Source organism: Schistocerca piceifrons, chromosome X (genome assembly GCF_021461385.2).
Source record: "Schistocerca piceifrons isolate TAMUIC-IGC-003096 chromosome X, iqSchPice1.1, whole genome shotgun sequence".
Classification (NCBI taxonomy): domain Eukaryota; kingdom Metazoa; phylum Arthropoda; class Insecta; order Orthoptera; family Acrididae; genus Schistocerca; species Schistocerca piceifrons.
In genome coordinates, this window is record NC_060149.1 from 51,517,070 (window position 1) to 51,523,069 (window position 6,000).

The 6,000-nt window shown below is 33.3% G+C and overlaps 1 protein-coding gene across 1 annotated transcript in view; it reads left to right on the top strand.

Annotated features, from left to right (window-relative positions):
* The window catches only part of LOC124721847 (vinculin), a 302,703-nt gene extending 300,779 nt beyond the window's left edge, over positions 1-1,924 (top strand). Inside the window, exon 24 of the mRNA XM_047246978.1 lies at positions 1,392-1,924. The gene's annotated coding sequence lies outside the window, so the exon portion shown is untranslated. The remainder of the gene's footprint in view (positions 1-1,391) is intronic.
* Positions 1,925-6,000: the final 4,076 nt, after the last annotated feature.

The following is a 6,000-nucleotide window of genomic DNA, read 5'->3' on the forward strand; positions in this document are numbered from 1 at the left end:
TATAATGGAATAACAAGATTACATAAAATACTGTATGAATAATAATCTTGTAATGCTGTGTTCTCTAGTATGCACACTACATGTATAAGTCAAATCAGTTAACAGATAAGAAAATAATTAGTTATTTAAGAGGTAACAGTGTAGCTAATGGAGTATATGCACTTGTCCTATGTTTCAATATAATAGAGGGAAACATTCCACGTGGGAAAAATATATCTAAAAACAAAGATGATGTGACTTACCAAACGAAAGTGCTGGCAGGTCGATAGACACACAAACAAACACAAACATACACACAAAATTCAAGCTTTCGCAACAAACTGTTGCCTCATCAGGAAAGAGGGAAGGAGAGGGAAAGACGAAAGGATGTGGGTTTTAAGGGAGAGGGTAAGGAGTCATTCCAATCCCGGGAGCGGAAAGAATTACCTTAGGGGGAAAAAAGGACGGGTATACACTCGTGCACACACACACACACACACACACACACACACACACACACACACACACACACACATACAGACACAAGCAGACATATTTAAAGACAAAGAGTTTGGTCCATTACTAGGGTATGATTACTGTTGAGATAACCTCTAGGTTAATGAGCACTCAGCAATTCCAACATAATTTTACACACACTTTGGTACTCCCGTTGTTTGAAATGAAAAGTAAGAGCTCACGCTAGAATCTCCAAAGTAGTTCCTGTGATTCTGCACTTGTACACTGTCAGAATTTCACAATTAGAAAGACATTAAGAAATAATGAACATACTAAAAGCTACACAACTTGCAGCCTCTGAATATTTTAGCAGTACCTTTGCTCTTTTGCACAGGTTGTTTCTTCCATTGATTTAAGTTGCTCGTGGTCCACAGTATTATCATCATGCATTATTAACACAGTATGAACTCTTTGTACATTTTCTCACCTCACCTCGGCTACCTACAACTGGGTCTTCCCATGTACAGTTCTTTGCAGTCAGCACAGTGCAGTGAACAGTTAGATATCTTTAACTTACAATATGTAGCCAACAATTCCTGAATGCAATTCTGTCATGGCAGATCTTAACAAAATTTAACAATATATTCTTTCAGTTGATGGTATACATTCTACAGTGTACACCGAGCCAAAGTTTTCAGTAAAACACAACTGTTCAGAGCCTCAAATTCTAATGAAAATAGGGATACAGTGTTTGGACGTAATATATTTGTAAGGTTGGATACAGTTACTCACACAACCCACTCACAGGTGCCTCCTATGTAAAGACACTACTTCACATAGGGTGTGTATACTGAGGTGGTTCAAAAAATGACTTTTCACTGAAAGTGCTTTAGTTTTTCCTCATAACAATAATATTGGTAAATGTTATTAATAGTATACTTTCATTTATGTTTCAGGTTATTTGCAAAAAACTAGTTGACCTGAACGGTTGATGTTGCTGCATCCAGGTGATACTCTTAATCACTAGAATGTTCCTTTTGATGTAGAAAGGAATACCTATTTTCATAATTGTTTAGAAAAATGGGGTAATTTTTAATGGTCTTTTCCACAGAATGAGATTTACTCTATACAAAGCAAATGTAGGAAAATATTTTTAGAATCTCAACTAGTTCTAGCAAATGTCCATCTATCTTATTTTTAATCTGTCATTATTGTTGAAGTAAGACATTAGATCCCTCCATGCACTATGGGAAAAAAAAGGTAGAAATTAAAAGTCATGATGACTAATTGCGTAAGTATTCAGCTTTAACATCGATATTGTTAACATGCAAAGCAAATTGACTGCACTTGCTGTGTAGGTTGACAGCAGACAGCATAAAGTTTCTGTAGACATCAAAATTTTTGCACCTTTATTAAGTGATTATTAAAATTAGTGTAAGAGGAAATAAGCAGAATTTTGTGTGGAGTACTGTAGCAAACATTTTTTTTTTTAAAAAAAAAGAGGAAACTGTATGGAACTATCAAAAATCTTTTTCATTTATTTATCTGATAGGATATCAAAACTTATTGTATTTGCCATGTCGTAACACAGTATCTAATATGTTAATTGTGCCATTGAATTATTGTGTGTTTTTGTGACTATAGCTTTATAATGTTTATTTATTGGGTACTTTACTTCAGGAACTTCAAAAATGAGTCATTATTTTTCTGTCACTAGTGGACTGATGTTTGACTGTAGGTCACAAATCCATGTTCCCAATGGAACTTTAACTAGTGCTACCATCTTATTACAGTTTTCGTGGAAATTTCGGAACACATTGTCTTCAGTAGCTAGTGGATTGAATGTGTGAAAAATCACAACACTAAAACTGATCGATGTGTGTCATGGATTTTGGTTTTGTCATCATTGTACCATATACATTCATCACTGTTCAGAGCTGGCATGTGAATACGTGTTGTTATGTTTTTGTCTCTTGCGCACTAAATGGATACGGCATTTCTTCAGATGCTGTTGTACCTCCTCTCCTTCTCTATACTAATACTTTCATTTGATACATTATCAAATGTGAACAGGAATTTTGTTTTATGTCTGTAAATAAACGAGTTACCAGGGTACTTTCCGAATTATGGCTGATAGCAATGAAGAAAGCAATTAACTTGATGCAGATAATTGTCATTTAAACACAAATAGTGCTGTATTTACAGTTATTACATTTAAAACTAAACAAAAATGTCAAATGCTGGTTGTCTGTAATTCAAAACTGATCCAATTGTAAAGTGTAAGCATGCAACTGTAGGTTCAGTGGAAACTAAGGAGATGAAGAACAGCAATTCAGTCACTCAGTTTTACACTCTAAGTTTTGCATTATAGCTAAGAAAATAATTTTTATTGGTTTCCGGATTCATAGTTGTGCAAAATAAACATTCGTTTCATTATGTGTTTTCATCTCCATTGTCTATCCTGAAAATATCAACTGTTAATTTTGACTAAAAATATTTTGTTAGGTTCTCACGTCATATCTTCTGTTAACTATAAGGTGCCTTGAAGACATAATAAAGATAATTGTAAGGTGCAAGAAATATTATATGGTGTGTAGAGACAATGTTGTGCACTTGTATTTGATAATCATGTACGCTTCTATGGCTTAATGGTGCAAGAACGTTGTTCCAGTGTTGGAAACATTTCATTGCCTTAAATCACAAATCTATTTTAAAATAATTGCTGTGTTGTTTTATGCTACCTGTCTCAATTGATCTGTGACTATAAGCTTATTTTTGTATTAGACAGGTGTTCATTCACACTGTCTGAAAATCTTGTGGGAGTTCCATACTGTTTTACATAGAAAAGTCAGCACAACTATTTATCAACGCACATATTAGATATAGTATCTGTATACTTATGGGAACATGTGGTCCCATCAAGAGTCTGATGCTAACTGGTGGTGCAAATAGAATTGCCATATGCTGTATATTCTTCAAAGGAAATCTAGTGTTAAAGTAGCTAGTGTAGCTATGTGCCTATAATAAGACTGACATGTACTGTGGCCTGTTGCTATCCGCAAATATTAATTTTATTTAATGGTACTTATTTCATATTTGACTCAATACAGAAAGTCAATTTTACATACACATCTATTGCAGATTTTTATTGGTTCATTAAAATATCTCATGTGTACTCATATAATTATCTAAATGAGCCATTTTCCTATGCTTGATAAATGCAGTTATATACATAGCATTTATCTGAATCTGTCTTCCTATCAGGGAAGAATCAACTGTTTTGCTGTGTATTAATGAAAGTCATTTCATTGTGTACATTGCTTTCTTATGTGGTTTAGTAATAAACTAAATCTATTGCTCTTACGACTATTTTAGCCTGTAACAGTTGTCTGGAATATGCTAACTGGATAATGTGACTGAAATGTTTATATTTATGGCACGTAAACTGTCCCCATTCTTGCTGTTAATGTGTGTATTCCAGGAAAAATTTCACATGATTGAAAATTGTATTAATTTTATTTACACACTTTTCACAGTTATAATCATACTTTATGTTCATTGTGGTCTTCATGGAAAGTACACTTCAGATATGTCTGTGAAACCCTCACATTTACATTAAACACGCTTTGTTCTTTTTACTTAAAAGTTGAACTGGTATCGTTTAACGCTTTTATAGGGCTTATGCCTGAAACACCTAACACCATAAATATCTTTTAAGTGTAGGAGCCAAATAATTTCCGTACCTTTAAATCAAACCACATTGTATCTGTTAGAGTCTGCACTCAGCAGTTTGGCAGTATTAACTGTGCTGAAAAGTTGAGCTGTACACACATTAATCTCTGCATTTGTTTCTGCAGTGTGACAAAACAAATCATTCCGAGAGTGACATTCATTGATTTACCTATTTGTTTTGAATCTTTATTGTTCATTTTATTTTGACTAATTCAAATGACACCACCATTGTGTATTTTGTGACTCAAAAAGCAAAACAGCAAACTGTATCTTTTTGCATGCATGTATTTTATCCATGTTATTTCAACTTCAGTATTAGCACTAAATTTTTAAATGATGATTAAATTACATATTCCATAACAGAAAATCCTCCATTAATATGGTCTATAATCATGCAAATAAATTTAGTCCCCTTTGTAAACAGAGAATTTTGTTGTTCCATTTTATACATTCATAAACTTTGCAATACAGTTTGTTAAAATGGACAAAACGTTATATAAACAAGTCCGCCATTACAAGAGTTGCCTCATTTTCACAAATCCTGTTCTTACCAACATCATTACAGACAGGAGTGAGTACAAAACAGCCAATTTTATTAGGATTCTTCAAAAGCATGCAGAATAAGAAATGTGAATTGGCACTAAAAAGAATGTACATTAAAGTAACACAATACATTAACCAAAAAAAAATCTGTTAAAGATACTACACCCTGAGATACTATGCCAGTTTTGATCTCAGTGGCAACACACAGTCATGAACTGTTCTTAAAATCACGTCACTTAATGCAGATCACAACTCAGTCACATCGTAAATACAATGAAATAGTGAAATAGTTAATTTTATTTTAACAGGAAAAGGTCATTTCTTTACACACAAAAATATACACATTACACACATCAACATAGTAAGTAAAATATAAATAATCTACAATTATTTAAAATACTAAAGTTTTAAACAGTCTTAATAAAATGAGAATATGTTTGTCTGCTGCATTATTTAATTATGGAATAAACCAAAGAACGACTACCGCACTGCACTGTGTAAGCATGGAGGGTTTCTTTACTTAACTTGTTCTTTGGTTGCTCCCTGTTAGGATTGCTGTGCACAGATGATGTCATTTTCTTCAGAAGTTCAATTTCTCTCTCTCTCTCTCTCTCTCTCTCTCTCTCTCTCACTGTCTCTCTCTCGTACTTTGACTCATTTCATTGGTGATTTACTGTTTGTCTTACTAAGGTACTACAGTGGTAGCTTTTCATCATTGAATATATTCTACTTGCTTTTTAGAGTGGCTGGAAACACTGACACTTTTGAAAACAAAGTAATAAAATGTATCTTTTGTTATTGTTTTCAACAAGAGACTATATGATTTTTAACAAGCCTGGTGGTCTTTCACAATGAGTTTTCTCTCGGCTTGATGAGTTTTTAGGAAACAGCTATCAACCACACTAAATTGGAGAGCTATTTCTAAAACATCTTATTCTTTCTTTCCATTGCCACTTTTGAGCACTTTGCTCATGATCATTGGGCTACTCTACATGTACAGGATGAATTATTAATCAACTGTTGAATGTTTTGAGAGCCGTCATGGTGTACAGTAAAATAAAGGATAAACTAAAATTATAAGCCAGACATTTTTAACCCAAGTTTATCATTTCTGTTTCACTTGTCTTTCTGTAGGAAACTGATTTCGCTGTGGATGCTGTAACTTCAGTGCAGTTCTCTGTTGATGAACATACTTATGTACAAAAAAGTGGTGCCAAGAAACTGTAAAATGTTGCAAAACTGTATCATCAATTTTATGTTGTAGTTGGTAACTTTTGTTTAAAAATGTAT